The sequence below is a fragment of the Solea senegalensis genome, unplaced genomic scaffold (genome assembly GCF_019176455.1).
Source record: "Solea senegalensis isolate Sse05_10M unplaced genomic scaffold, IFAPA_SoseM_1 scf7180000014847, whole genome shotgun sequence".
NCBI classification, from domain to species: Eukaryota; Metazoa; Chordata; class Actinopteri; order Pleuronectiformes; family Soleidae; genus Solea; species Solea senegalensis.
In genome coordinates, this window is record NW_025321149.1 from 4,771 (window position 1) to 20,956 (window position 16,186).

General features: G+C 44.7%; 2 non-coding genes across 2 annotated transcripts; one reads left to right on the top strand and one right to left on the bottom strand.

Annotated features, from left to right (window-relative positions):
- Window positions 1–11,546: 11,546 nt before the first annotated feature.
- Window positions 11,547–11,710, bottom strand: LOC122761636. Its single transcript, XR_006358594.1, has one exon. It is a non-coding gene; the product is annotated as a U1 spliceosomal RNA (small nuclear RNA).
- Window positions 11,711–12,113: 403 nt separating this feature from the next.
- Window positions 12,114–12,232, top strand: LOC122761635. The gene has a single exon (XR_006358593.1). It is a non-coding gene; the product is annotated as a 5S ribosomal RNA (ribosomal RNA).
- The last annotated feature ends 3,954 nt before the right edge of the window (window positions 12,233–16,186 follow it).

The window sequence follows — 16,186 nt, forward strand, 5'->3', positions numbered from 1 at the left end:
AAAAATTGGTGAGTTTTGGGGCATGTTCAGGGCCTCTAAAACGCGATTTACTTTGGTGAAGAGGAAGAAGAAGAAGAAGAATCTTTACAATTACAATAGGGTTCTTGCAACCAAGTTGCTCGAACCCTAATAATTCCTGGAATAAGAATATGTACTCGCCCACTGCTTGGGCTCGGACCCCGCGCGCACTGTGTGCGTGCCCGGTCCTCGGTCCTTGCACACTACTGTGTTTGTGCACGGTCCTAGGTCCTTGCACACTGCTGTGTTAGTGCTCGGTCCATGTTGCTAGAATTTCAATAGGTCCTCGCACACTGTGAGAGTGCTCGGTCCCTAATAATAATAATAATCCTTCCAGTTTCAATAGGGTTCTTGCAACCTTGTTGCTCGAACCCTAAAAATACAACAAAATAAAAACTAGAACCAAAACAAAAAAATACAACAAAAATAAATACAAGAAACAAAACCAAAAAATACAACAAAATAAAAACTAGAACAGAAACAAGAAAAATACAACAAAAATAAAAAATAGACACACTGAACCTTTTTTTTTTTGTTTGTTTTTTGTTTTTTTTTTGGGTTGTTTTTTTTTAATTTATTTATTTATTTATTTATTTTTTTAACACACTCACACACACACACACAGACACTCATGTCCTCCTGGCCCTGGACGGATATTTCTTTCTTGGGCTGAAGCCAAGCCTCACTTTGATTTTCTTGACCAGCAGCTTTGAGGGAGAGGGCCCATACTTCCGTGGGGTAAGCTTCAAAACAAAGAAAAGGTACACATGAGCTTAGTGAACTTGGACTGTGGTGTGATAGCAATTGCAAGGTTTTATTTTAACTTACCTTCTGATCCATCTCCTCCTCTGCAGTGTAGTGCGTGGAGATGGCGGGCACAGAGGTGGAGGGCGTGGAGGTGGAGGACACAGTGGAAGCAGATGAGGGAGCATGTGTTCCTCTTCTCAGTGACATGCACACAAAGAGCTCCCTCATCTGCTTCGCTCGGGTCAAGGTGATGTGGAGGGATTAGAAGCGTTCTTGTGTCCTAACATCACGGCACATGAACGTTGCCACATGCTGGCGTACCTCTGAATCGTTGGATTCAAAATTCTAGAGAAAAGAAAATGAGGCATTAATGAACAAGTTTCAGTGAGACGAACACAACTGACAGTCCACAAATTGACCAAATCCTCATCATGTGTTTTTGACACTTACATAGGTAGCCACCGCCGACCTGATGTCCATGAGGGTGGGCGATCCCCTCAAGCCCATCTCTTTCCAGGCCTTCCGGAAATACTTGACCAGATCCTTGGCCTCGCCGCGGCCAAGGGCGGAGAAAAAGTAATGGTTTGTGGGGACCGCCCGCTGTCGGAGGCGGAGCCACTCGGTGCACCACCCATATTCTTCACTTGTTAGATAAATCTGCGCCACGCCAAATTTTCTAACAGTTTTGTGCTCCATCACCTGCAGGAGACAAAGTATGACACCGCCAATTTGTAAGTGTGGTACATGAACAAAAATTGACGTCTAAGTGTTGGGAAAAGTTTGGGAATGAGAATAAAATGATACTTACATTCACCAGGTAGCCCGCCCTTTCGTCTCCCACGGCGTCCTTGACCTCTTTTACTTTAATTTTCGTGAGCACTCCTGACCTGTGGCCATATATACACAAAAGGTAGGCCGCCAGGTAGCCAAAGAACCTGTAGCGGGTCCTGGGGTCTCTGGCTGGCGCCTTTCTCATGTCCTCTGTAATTAGAGTAAGAGAGAGAAGAGAACCCTTGGACATGCACACTTAAAGCTTTTAGGCTCTGACAAAAAGTGTGTGAGAGAGAAAGAGAGAGAGAGGCAATACAGACTCACTAAGCAATTCAGGCATTTTCGCCCTGGCCAAGGCCTGACACTGGGCCAGGTCCTCCTTGGACACCAGCCGCTGCTGCTTGTCCTGTTTAACAAGCGACTGGTGTCCAAGGAGTTTCCTCCCAATGTCTCTGTAAACCTTTCGCAACTCCCTCACGAGGACATTGACCTGGGAACTTTTCAGGCGGGAGTACTTTGGCAGTGTGTCCCTCAGGTGTTCGAGGAACGAGATGGCCTGGCCCACATACAGCGCAACTGTCGTTGGGGCCAGGCCAACATTGCGCAGGAGAGCAGGGTAACTGTAGAAAGAAGACCAGTCTGGATTTAGTTTCAGTCACATCTTTCCAATACTTCATCATCATCATCATCATCAAACCCTAAGCAAAAGACTTGCAAAGAAGGAACATGCTTATCCTCCATGCATTCACTACTTACAACTTCAGGAGGGGGACGTTGAACAAAAATGTCCAGTCCCAAAGCGTCAGGGAAGGGCAGCCGAGGCAAAGATATTTTACAAAGACCTTGGCCCGGCTGACCTTCGTCTGAGCATTCTCCCTCATTTTTTTCGTTCCCTCGGGGCAGTATGTAAATTGAGCATACTCCTCCATGTATGCATCTGAAATGATGAAACACACATGACGATGAATGTAGCGAGAAAACACTCAACACACACCTGCACACATACACAATGTGTTAACTCTTACTCATGGAGGTGCCAAACTCAATGGCCCGAATTAACGAGCCCCTGCTTCGGCCAGAGAAATATGGCCGCATAGCACGGAACAGTTTATGTTGTTCACGTGTCCAACGTGACTGCTCACTCTCCTGGAAAAGCAAAACAAAACATCAATAACACCTCTACCACATGACCACATGTGCTCAATGATTCTACACTAACCTCCTCATAGGCTGTGTCCGCCTCCTCTTCCTCTTCCTCCTCCTGCCTCTTCTTCTTCTTCTTCTGTCGGGAGTTGAATTAAGTTAAGTACTTTGGACTTGGGCAAAATGATAATGATAATGACAATGAATTACACTACTCTATTATCTTCTCACCTGACGGGGAGAGGAAAGGTGTCGCTGCTTTTCCACCCTCTTCAGCAGCAGCCGTGTGGCGGCTCATCTTTTTCCTCCTCCTCCTCTTCCTCTGAGTCAGAGTGAGGAAGGACCGGAGCAGGGGACGGCTGTTGCTGCTCCTCCTCTTCCTCCTCCTCACTCCCAGATGAGGAGGAGGAGCTAACTGCTGGCCGGGCAGGGGGCTGCGCAAACAGCTGCTCAAGGCTGGGGCGCTGGCGACGCGGAGCTACTTTTTGGAACGCTCTCAGCTGTCTCTGAAGAGGGAAAAACAAACAGCAAAAGAAAACAGGACTACAATTATTGACAACGCAATGATTGCATTATTCAAAGACATTAAACATGGATAGAATCTATAATTACTATGTTTTTTTCATTCATCACAATGAGGTCAGCATTGAGACGCGTCACCTCCAGCTTCCTCTCCAGCTCTCGGACCCTTGCCCTTGCATTCATGCACGTCTGGTTCCTGCAAAGGAACCAGACACCCCCTCCTCTGGGTCCTCATCTGCATCCGAGATGTCCAATAAGGACACCATCGGAGGTGTGGGGTTACTGGCCCTCAATTCGGCCAGCAATTTAAGGGCCGTCCTCCGCTTAATCGACAGAAGTTCCGCCTGAATCCGGCCAGCAGTTAGGTCCTTGTGGGCCCTGATGTGCTTTTCAAGATTTAACATGTAAGGCGCACACAGAGGGACAGGGCAGGGCCCCGGTGGCACTCGGGTCCTCCCTGTTGCCAGGTTGTTTATGATGGCCCTCTCCTTTGGGTTCACCAAATTGTGGCTGAGCCTTAGGTGCTTGGCCACGGACACAAGGACCTTCCCACAGATAGGGCACTCGCCCTGCTTTTTAGGCTTTGTCATCTGAAAAAGTAAAGGATGAAAAAGAAAAAAAAACATGAACAGTTTTTTTATTAATATCATTATTATTATTATTATTGTTGTTGTGACCATGATCCAAACCCAACAGGAAATCCGCCATCTTGGGTTGATTGGCGATTTTTTGGCGATTTTGGCGAATTCGCAGCAATGGTATTTGAACTAACTCCTCCTAGAGTTTTCGTGCGATCACCTTCAATGAAAAAACGGTGAAGTTTGAAAACAGCGCCTCCTTGTGGTGAAAGAAAATACACCAAAAAAAAGTTTTTTTTACGATTTTGGGAATAACTTTTACACAGATAATCGTACCGCACTCAAAATTGGTGACAACAGTCAAAACACATGGTAGATGATGCGTGATCAATATGACGACAAATCGTTTAACGGTGTTGCCATGGCAACGACGCAAAGTCGGATTTTTGGGACAAAAAATCAAACTGCTACAACTTCGCGAATCCTGGTCCGATCTGAACCAAACTTGCTAGGATTGATGACAGTCCGGCCCTAAAGACGTCTATATGAAAATATTCAATTTCGAAAACAGCGCCCCCTGGTGACAGCAGACAATATGACAGCTTGTATTTCAATTATCTCCTCCTAGAGCTTTTGTGCGATCACCTTCAAACTTGGTGAGATCAATGTGGACGTGTTGAGCATCAAAAGTTATCAAAAGCTTTTTAAAATATTGTATGGCGTACGAGATAGGGGGCGCCAAAATTGGAGATAATAATAATTTTTCACAACAGACAGTGAAACTCTTATAACTTTGCGATGGAAGGTCTGATCCCAACCAAACTTGCTATAGTTGATGAGTGTTAGTTGCTGAAGACGACTGTGTTGCTGAAACGGTACATTTTGAAAACAGCGCCTCCTGGTGGTGGTAGAAAATTCTAAAAAAACAAACTGTTACAACTTTGCCAATCCTGGTCCGATCTGAACCAAAGTTGCTGGGATTGATGACAGTCCGGCCCTGAACACGTCTATATGAAAATATTCAATTTCAAATACAGCGCCCCCTGGTGACAGCAGACAGAATTACACTTATATGTTTTGATGCTGCTCCAACAGGAATTGTTGTATCCACTTGAAACTTAGTATGTGGGACCCCAGACCCTTCCTCAACATGTCCGTAAAAGGTCACCTCCCTACAGGAAGTGGAATGCCCGAAACAGGAAGTAAAGTCTTACATTGTCCGATTGACACGAAACTAGATATGTGAGTTACGGGACCTTCCCTGAACATGTTTCCGGAGACGAACAGGAAGTCAGCCATTTTAAACAGGAAGTGCCCTCTAACTTTGCCGTACGTTGTCCGATTTGCACGAAACCTTATATGTGAGTTACGGGATCTTCCCTGAACATGTTTACGGAGACGCCGTTGACCGAACAGGAAGTCGGCCATTTTAAACAGGAAGTTCCCTCTAACTTTGCAGTACATTGTCCGATCTGCACAAAACCTTATATGTGACACCAGGGACCTGTCCTGAGCATGTCTGTAAAAGGTCACCTCCCTACAGGAAGTGGAACGCCCGAAACAGGAAGTAAAGTCTTACATTGTCCGATTGACACAAAACTAGATATGTGAGTTACGGGACCTTCCCTGAACATGTTTCCAGAGACGAACAGGAAGTTGGCCATTTCAAACAGGAAGTGCCCGCTAACTTTGCCGTACGTTGTCCAATTTGCACGAAACCTTATATGTCACACCAGGGACCTGTCCTGAGCATGTCTGCAAAAGATGACCTCCCAACAGGAAGTGGAATGCCCGAAACAGGAAGTAAACTCTAAGATTGTCCGATCTGCACAAAACTTGATATGTAAGACTAGGGAACTTCCCTGAACACGTTTACGGATGCGCATTTGACCGAACAGGAAGTCGGCCATTTTAAAAAGGAAGTGCCCTATAACTTTGCCATACGTTGCCGATCCCCCCCGAAATTTGGATCGACATGTGCGGGGACGCCGCTGAAAATAACTAGCACTGAAAATAACTAGTACTGAAAATAACTAGTTTGAGGGTTCGAGCCGACCCGCCTCGCGCTCTCACCCGTTCAGAACCGCGCGCGGTACTAGTTATTTTTGTAATTATTATTAGTTTATTATTATTATTAGTTTATTATTATTATTGTGATTATTGTTATTATTAAGGTGCTACCTGCGTGTTCCCTGGCCATCACGTGAACAGCGCATGAACAGAGCACGACACTTAACAAGCACTTAATTGACGCGTCTTTATGGCACCTCGACAAAACTCGATGAAATGCCCACTAAACACATTAAAAAAAACACCCAATGCGCACCAAACAAACATAACTAAACACAATAAACACATTTCGAGTGTTTAAATTATTATTATTACTATCATCATTGTTTAATTATTTTTTTATTACATTTGTATTATTATAATTATTATTAGTTTATTATTATTATTATTATTATTTTTTTATTTATTTATTAGTTTATTATTATTATTGTTATTATTGTTATTATTAAGGTATCACCAGTTACTATCTGCGTGTTCCCTGGCCATCACGTGAACAGCGCATGAACAGAGCATGACACTTAACAAGCACTTAATTGACGTGTCTTTATGGCACCTCGACAAAACTCGATGAAAAACCCACTAAACACATTAAAAAAACACCCAATGCGCACCAAACAAACATAACTAAACACAATAAACACATTTCAATTATCATTATTATTATTATTATTAAACACAGACAAGATGAAGGAGATGATAGTGGACATGAGGAAGGAGAGGAGACCTCACCAACCACTGTTTATCCGGGATCTTGAAGTGGAGCGGGTGAGCAGCTTTAAGTACCTCGGGGTCCACATCACTGAGGACTTCACATGGACCACCAACACAACACAGCTGCTCAAGAAAGCACAGCAACGGCTGTATTTTCTGAGGAGGCTGAGGAAGTTTGGCATGTCGACAAAGATCCTCAGCAACTTCTACAGCTGTGTCGTGGAGAGCAGTCTGACCAACTGCATCAGCGCGTGGTACGGCAGCACTACAGCCATGGACCGCAAACGCCTGCAGAGAGTGGTAAAGACAGCTGAGAGGATCACCAGGTCCCCACTGCCCTCACTGCACAGCATCTACCACCGCAGAGTCCACAGGATCACCATCATCAAAGACAGCACCCACCCACAACATGGACTGTTTACACTCCTGCCCTCAGGACGGAGGTACAGGAGTGCCAAATGCAGGACAACCCGTCTAAAGAACTCTTTTTACCCCACTGCCATCAGAATCCTCAACAGCTGAACAGGACTACAATAATCCTGTCACCTGGTTACACTGTCACTTTATATCTGTTAAATTGCACAACCAGTATTCACTTTATGTACAGTTCTTATTTCTTGTTTATATGCATATGTTTACACTTATTTTATGCATATATGTTATGTTAGTTTTTTTGTAATATTCTCATTCCTTGCATATATGCATATGTTTACACTTATTTTATGCATATATGTTATTTTAGTTTCTTTGTAATATTTATATTTTTCTTATGTATATTTATACTTTTCTACTTTATGCTGGTGTTTTTGAGTGGACAGCAAATTAAGAATTTCATTGTACAGGGAAACGTGTTTCTTTACTGTGCATATGACAATAAACACTTTGAATCTTGAATCTTGAATTATTATTATTATTATTATTATTATTATTATTATTATTAATAATATCATCATTATTTAATTCTTTATGATTATAAATATCATTATTTCACTTTTTAAATATTTTTAAAATAATACTTACGTTGGGCCACACGGTGGTGTAGTGGTTAGCACTCTCGCCTTGCAGCGAGAAGACCCGGGTTCGAGCCCCGGTTGGAACAAGGGCCTTTCTGCATGGAGTTTGCATGTTCTCCCCGTGTGTGCGTGGGTTCTCTCCGGGTTCTCCGGCTTCCTCCCACAGTCCAAAAACATGCAATGTGGGGATTAGGTGAATTGGACACTCTAAATTGACCGTAGGAGTGAGAATGAATGGTTGTTTGTCTCTAGTTGTGTGTGGCCCTGCGATGGACTGGCGAACTGTCCAGGGTGTACCCCGCCTATCGCCCGATGTAGCTGAGATTGGCACAGCACCCCCCGCGACCCTCTGGTGGAGGATAAAGCGGTTAGATGATGACTGACTGACTGACTTACGTTTGCAAATCAAACAGTCCTTCTGTCTCTCGCTTTCTCTTTCAAAGACTCTCAAAACACAAAAATCCAGCTCCAACTCCAGCTCGTACATCCACTGACTAACTCCTCTTCTCTCCCTCTGTTGCAGGTGCAGACGGCGTCGGGGTAGATGCAGAGGGGGGCGGGGACAATTTTTTTTTTTTTCCACATTCATCATTGAAGGTCATAATATATAACTTTTTTTTTAACTCCCGTGTTCGATACCCGCAAGTATCTTTTCTGGAGGAGATAGCAGATTGACAGCCAAGTTAATCAAATACTCTGGCTGATTCAGTGTGATGACTTTCGGACTAGGGCGACCTTCCGAAAATCCCCACTTCATTTACCTTTTTTTTTCTTTTTTTTTAGATTTATCATTGAGGATCATAGGATCATGTTCATTTTCTCTGATCAACCAATTGTGTGGCTCACGTGGTAGAGCGTCAGCTTCCAACCCAGGCGGACGGGGTTCAAATCCTGGAGTTGCCTTTTCTGCAGACAGACCACAGTACATGCTGAGAACCCCTTCAATTTTTGTAATAATTCATAAACGCATCGAGCCAGGAGTCTGTTTTTCCAGATTATTGTTCAGTGGCTCCGGAGGATCCTCTGTTCCGATTATGGGGGGCTCTGGGGTCAAAGGTCGGCCCAAAAGACAGTCTGTGAAATTCAAACATAAAAAAGGCTGGGAAACTGTCTTTTCTTCAATAAATTCCAGAAGACATTGAGATATGGGTCTGAAAATTTAGTTTGTGTATCAGGGACAAAGTCGTATCCCGTGCGCCGAGTTTGAGACCCGTGCGGCCTTCGGAAAGGTCAAAGGTCAGCCGTTTGGGTGTGTTTTTTGTAATAATTCCTAAAGGCAACGAGCCAGGGGTCCGATCTTCCAGCCTGTGTATAGGGAACAAAGGCTGAAACCCGGGATGTCACACCCAAGGCACTCTGGCAATTCCTGGAAACTCTGGGCCCTTGGGCACACCGGGGATGTCACACCCAAGGCACTCTGGCAATTCCTGGAGACTCGGGGGCCTTGGGCACACTGGGGATGTCACGACAAAGGCACTCTGGAGAATGCCTGAGAGTTCGGGGGCCTTGGGCACACCGGGGATGTCACGACAAAGGCACTCTGGAGAATGCCTGAGAGTTCGGGGGCCTTGGGCACACCGAGGATATCACGCCCAAGCCCCCCTGGATTTGAGCCTAACAATATTAAAGAGCTGCCCTCTATTGTCAGAAGCTTGGTGGCACAAGCAAAGTCCCTCAGAATGGAAGATGGAGCCTAATTTTTGGATTCTGGATACAAATCAGGGGCCAAAGGACCCTGAATTTGAGTAACTCTATTGCATTGGGGTGCCATTTCGCCAGAAACATACCCATAAAGTCGATTTCAGGATGCCAGGATTGACCAATTCACTCAGTGCTGTTCAATCTTTTGCATCTCCAAAAGATAAGCAACTTTGGAGAAACGCAGGTGCTTCATGTCATGATGGCATCTGGATAGGCCCCGACAACAACCCGTGTTTGCCTTCCCATTTCTTCCCTCACTATGCTAAATTGACGCATGGGTCTGACCATGCATCAAAAGGAGGGATGCAGCAAATGATTAACACATTTTGGTTCACAAAAGGGTTTTCTGCCTATGCTCAAAAACACTGCCAAGTCTGTGTTATCTGTGCTATTCACAATGTAGGCAGGGCAATCCAACCTTCCCAACAAGCTGCTCATCCTCTAGTGCTTATGTATATGAGAATGCGAAAACGAAACAGAACTAACTTGAGCCCCTTTGAGATTCTTTTTGCAACTCCTCCTTCTGTAGGTGTGGAAGCTCCCCGATCTCCACCCCCATAAACAGCTCTTTGTGATCACAACACACTAACCTACTGTACCAATCTATCCATACAGCTCTCTGATGTAAAGAAACAGGTGATCGCAGCCCTCCCTGTTCCAGCCAGTGGTCCCCTGCACCTGCTCGAACCAGGTGACTTTGTGGTCATAAAAGACTTCAGGAGGAAGTCGTGGAGGAACAGGAGGTGGCAAGGTCCGTTCCAGATCCTGCTGACAACCCACACTGCTTTGAAAGTCGCTGAGCAGGCTACCTGGATCCACGCCAGCCACTGCAGAAAGGTTCCAGCACCCCCTGCTGGTTCTCCTGGAAAACTACAAACTCCGGAGGCTGCTAAGTAAGACTTTGCGTTCGCAACAGGCACACAGGCGACCAAGGGTCCGAAGAAAGAAGACAACAAGTGGCGTGCAGACGTAGTTTCTGTGTCACCTTCGTGGGCGCAAGAAGACCTACACCACACCACACCCTACACGTGTTACACCATTTCACTGTCTTTATTTTTCACCCCTAGAATGCTACAAACGCTATGACACATAGATACACAAAAACTGATCCTTACTCAGGATGCTTTCATCCACAAAAACAGCTTGCAACTTTAACTTAAGGTTTTCCATTGAATTGTATTCTGTGTGACGACTGATCGTAAACCGGTTGGAATGCTCAGTCTGAAGTTTTTGAATACTGTTCTTTTCTCCTATTTGATTGTCATCTGGGATTTGTTGTGTTATATTGTGTGTGCATATTTTGTTGATTCTATTGTTGATTGTGTTTTCTTGGTTGTTTTTCTCTTCCTCGTTTATCCTTAAGGATAAAAAGGGGGGAAATGTAATGGCATATTCAGACGTTTCTTTAGGTCACACAAGGTTCAGTGGATAGTTGTTTCTTGGGTCACACGAGGTGTAGAGGGCAATTATAAGTTTCCCGTTTCATCTCAAGGTCCCTGTCCTCCCAAGAAACTCCCTGTTCTCTACTGATATCAGCTAGTTTCTCACAACAGCTTATTGGCGTCATATCAGACAACTACTCTATCCAATGAACCTTCTGTTCTTCTATATCACGTACACATACTGCTGAAGACATGTTTATATACGCCCTGTTTCTCTCTGCTCAGTGTTGTTCACTTTGCAGACTCTTCGACTCTGTAAACTAAGACGAAAGATTAAATCAACTTGCTTGTATTCATCCGACTCAGTTCTCGTGCTTAATCTCACTCACAAAAGTTCCCACAACACAACACCCACAACCATCACGTTCCCAGTGTAATGGCATATTGCATGCACACAGACGTTTCTTTAGGTCACACAAGGTTCAGTGGTTAGTTGTTTCTTGGGTCACACAAGGTGTAGAGGGCAATTATAAGTTTCCCATTTCATCTCAAGGTCCATGTCCTCCCAAGAAACTCCCTGTTCTCTACTGATATCTGCTAGTTTCGCCTTGTTTCACGCCTTCAACGCCTTGTTTCTCTCTGCTCAGTGTTGTTCACTTTGCAGACTCTTCGACTCTGTAAACTGTGCTCCTCTGGTTGCAACTCAGATTAAATCAACTTGCTTGTATTCATCCGACTCAGTTCTCGTGCTTCATCTCACTCACAAAAGTTCCCACAACACCAGCCACCTGAAAAGACTGGGAATGTTGCTCCGTAAGGACGTGAGAAGTTTGGAGAAGGGCACACGACGTTGAACTTTGGGCGGCTGACCTTTGCTTACAACGACATCATCGGGGAAAGCACGGACACAGCACCCCACTAGCAGAAATTATGCAGTCAAGACTCCCACGTTTGGGGAATGTGCAGGGGTCAACACAGCCGGAGTGCAATGGCTGAGCCTCGCCCTGGGTGAACCGCCTTCTTGATCATGGTATCTCCCCTGCCAGGTAAGTATGAGGTGTACTCGCCAAACACCGGGTGGCTGTTGCCGGACACAGATCTTTGGCTGATGGTGCAGGAAATGAATAATCCCAGAGGCCAATGCCTTGACTCAGTTGCTCGTTAATGCTGTGCTATGTTCAACTTCAACCTCCAGCACACATTGGAGAGGAAACACTCGACCTTTTTTACTGGCATACCTGGCTGTCGTTTCCTATAGATTCAGCAACAACTGGACATGACGGCACCAACAGCAGCTTGCCCATCTCGGTGTCGCTTCCCGATACTGGAAGAGAGTGTAGCATGTGGTGGAGATAAAGGCTGAAGTGCAGTGTGTCCGAAAGGCTGACCTTTGAGCCCCTCCACGCGCAGGGGGCCTTGCCCAGTCCATAAAAGCAGTCTGTGTCCCCAACCCCCCGGCTTACGGCCATACCACCCTGAGCACGCCCGATCTCGTCTGATCTCGGAAGCCAAGCAGGGTTGGGCCTGGTTAGTACTTGGATGGGAGACCGCGTGGGAATACCAGGTGCTGTAAGCTTTTACACCGCTGCACGCTTTTACACTGCTGCTTCCTTACAAGAAACATGCCCCTCCACGAGCAGGGGCCTTGCCTAGTCCATAAAGGCAGTCTCTGTCGCCAGCCCCTCGGCTTACGGCCATACCACCCTGAGCACGCCCACAAGCAAACCAGGAAGTGGATGGAACAAACATTTCGAGCACACGGCTCCTTTTCTCAACCTGTTTTCTCCCCTTTATTCTCCTCTGTTTTGTACTTCTCTTCCTTTTCTCGTCTTGTGCGACTTTAGTTCTTTGTTTTGTTCATTTAAAAGACTGGTTTTCCCCCCGACAGTGTGTTTTACACTGTGCGGGGGCGCTTTTAGTTTTTGCTGACTATGGACGGACTTCAAGTTGACGACCCATGGAACGGAAAAATGGCAAATGAAACGGCAACAACAGAAAAAGGACAGGAAGATAAAGGCAAGGAAAATCAAAGAAAATATGACAAGGACATGACACTACAAATTGAGCTTCAAGGTACGGAGAAAGTAACAATTATGGAACTTTTAAAGTGTGTGCGGGAGTTGTGTGGTGGCTTAATGGCCTGCCGCTACACCGGAGAGAACAAATATGAAGTCACAATGACCAATGCTATGGGGAAAAGAAGGCTCCTGGACGGCTTCAAGATCGGCACAACAACTGTTTTGGCAAACAAGCTCGACAATGATGAACTGGTGGTATCTTTCCTAGGCCTCCCGGCCTACATTACGGACAAGGAAATTCTAGACAAACTATACGAATGGGGAGTCTCAGCGGTGTCACCGATTAAGAGGAGAATGTGGCCGGGGACCAACATCGCAGATTGGACAAGATACTTAAAGGTAAAGTTCAATCAGACGGTGCAATCACTCCCTTATTCTGCTAGGTTTATGACTGCCACTGGTCCTGAATATTTCAGAGTAATCCATGATCGGCAAGTCAAAGTCTGTCGTATGTGCATACAGCCAGGACACATCCTACGGGATTGTCCAGAATTTTGTTGTCACCGCTGTGGAGTCCAGGGGCATTATGCGAGAGAATGCATTAAAACTGTGAGGAGATGTGAGCTTTGCCACAATAATAAAGAAAACTGCATATGTAATGATAGTTATTCTGAATCAAATAATGAGTCAGACTTGGGTGCAGAGCAGGCACAGATGAGCTGTGTAGACAGCTCGGGAGAGGAGGAGGCAGAGGTAAGCTGTGAAGACAGCTTGGGAGAGGAGGAGGTAGAGATGGTGCATACCGAAGCACAAACATGTGAGTCAGCTGATGCGGCCTCCAGTCTCGTCTGTGAGGTGTTTGAAAATCCCACAGAATCTCAGAAAAACACAAGGCGGGAGAGCTCTACTGAGAGCCCCTGTGCGCAACAGTAGAAGCAAGTGAAAAAAAAAACTGAGAACCAGGAAACAGTGCGGGCTGCAAAAGTGCAGAGTGCATCAGCCACCGGCATTGCATCACTCAGCCCTCCCCGCTCCAGTAAGACCTCATCACAATTGCCCCCCCCAAGTGCTGACTCTGATTTTGAAATGGACACCTCACTGATTTCAAACCTAAGAAAAAGACAAATGAAAGGAAAACATGGCAAAAGATCACAAGAAAAACAGAGTAAAAAAAGTTAATAATCATGTCTGACGTGACACTATTTCAATTCACCCTCCTCATGGTCTCGCTGAATGCCTGTGGGCTCTGCAGTAGAGAAAAACTACAGAACTTGTTAACTTCCATCAATTGCGATATACTGTTTCTTCAAGAAACCAAATGGTCAGAATCTCCGTTCAATCTGTTAAAAGACCTGTGGGAGGGTAAGATATATTACAGCAATGCTGAAAGTAATAGGTGTGGTGTCGCCATCCTAATAAAAAAAATGTGTTTGACAAGATAACTGAAATTCATAAGTCTCCTGAGGGGAGACTATTAATAATTGACACTTGGCGTAATGGTACTCAACTGAGATTTATAAATGTCTACGCTCCCAATGTTGAGAGGGACAGGAAACTCTTCTTCAAAGATTTGGAGTACTGGCTAACTGATTCATGTATTATCACAGGTGACTTCAATGTCGCCCTGACCAAAATGGATATATCAGTGAACAATCATTTCAAACAAGACACAAGTAGGGGTTTGCTCATAGACATCATTAAAAAACATGACTTGGTTGATGTATGGCGTATCACTAACCCATTTGTCATTAAATTCTCAAGACATCAAATTACCAATAATTCCCTCAAACAGTCCAGAATAGATTTCACTCTAGCAGGTCCTTCCGCCATTTCCAAAATAAGCACAATCGATTATCAAATAAACACCATAAGTGATCATAATTTCATCAAAATGTCCATGTTTCCAACATTTCAACAAAAAAATGGAGGTGGCTGGTGCTTCAATAACAGTCTACTACAGGACCCTCAATTTATAAAAAAAATTAACAACTTCCTCCAGAAAGTGTCTGAAGAAATGCGATGGGTTAGTGATGCTTTTGTCTGGTGGGATGAAGTAAAAAAAACGCATCAAAAGACTCTCAATTAACTACAGCAAACACAAACATTGGTTGAATGATTTAGACGAAAAAGATATAAAACAGAAAATAGAAGTTGAGCTTTCTGAAATTGCCCAGAAACCTAACAGGGACCTCACAAATTACATATGGCTCAAGGAACAACTGTCCAATCATTACAAAATAAAGTGTGCAGGGGCAATCACTAGAAGCAGGGTACAAGCATTTGTTGAGGGTGAAAGGTGCACATCCTATTTTTTGGGACTGGAGAAACAACTGCAGAGCAAGGTGTTTATCAAGGAATTAAAAACCAATGACGGCAACTCAATCACAAATCTTGACGAAATATTAACAACAGTTCACTCTTTCTTTCAACAGCTATACTCCAGTAATCATGTCCGTCAGCATGATCAAGAGATGGTAATTAAAGCAATCACTAACAAGCTCGGTACTGAAGACAAAGTCTGGTGTGATCAGCCTCTCACAACAAGTGAAATTGAAGCGACCATTTCTGGCCTTCATAAAAACAAAAGTCCGGGGTTAGATGGACTAACAACAGATTTTTTTCAAGCCTTTAAGGACAAATTATCGCCCATGTTACAATCTGTTTTTCAGGAAATAGACAGCCGGGGCTATGCTCCTGAGACCCTCACATCTGGCCTAATTACAATTGTGTACAAAAACAAAGGGGACAAAACAAATCTGCAAAACTATAGGCCAATCAGTCTTCTTAACACAGACTACAAAATTCTGACCAAAGCACTCGCAAATAAACTCAAAACGGTAATTCCAGGGCTTGTACACCAAGCACAAGCCTACAGCATCCCTAACAGAGACATTTCAGACCCCATTCTTTCCACCAAGTCAGCGCTTTCCCAAATGTCAAATAGTGGTGGAATATATCTGGGCGTAGACTTTGAAAAAGCCTTTGACCGTGTGGAACATGAATTTCTCTGGGCCACTCTTAAACAGTTTGGCTTTGGTCAAAGTTTCATAAAAACAATTCAGGTTTTATACAACAACGCGCACAGTCAAGTCAAAATCAATGGTCTTCTAACCCCAAAAATCAAAATAAACCGATCAATCAGACAAGGATGTCCCCTATCTTCTCTTCTGTATAGCCTGGTGGCCGAGCCCTGATAAACCAAAATCAGTCAATCCAAGGCATACGAGCAGACAACGGAGCTGTCTGTAAAATTATCTCCTATGCAGATGATACAAGTATAATGGTCAGACGAGAAGAGCCTTCATGTTGCTCTCGGAATCATACATAATTACTGTGCGGCCTCAGGTGCCAAAATAAATGAAAAAAAATCAACAATAATGTACTGTGGTGTGGTGGCAAGGTCACCAGGCCGATGGCAGTTCAGGGAAGAAAAGGCCAGTGTGAGGGTCCTGGGTGTGTACCTCGGCTGTGACGGAGTGGCTGCCAGGGATCAAACTTGGCATGAGGTGCTT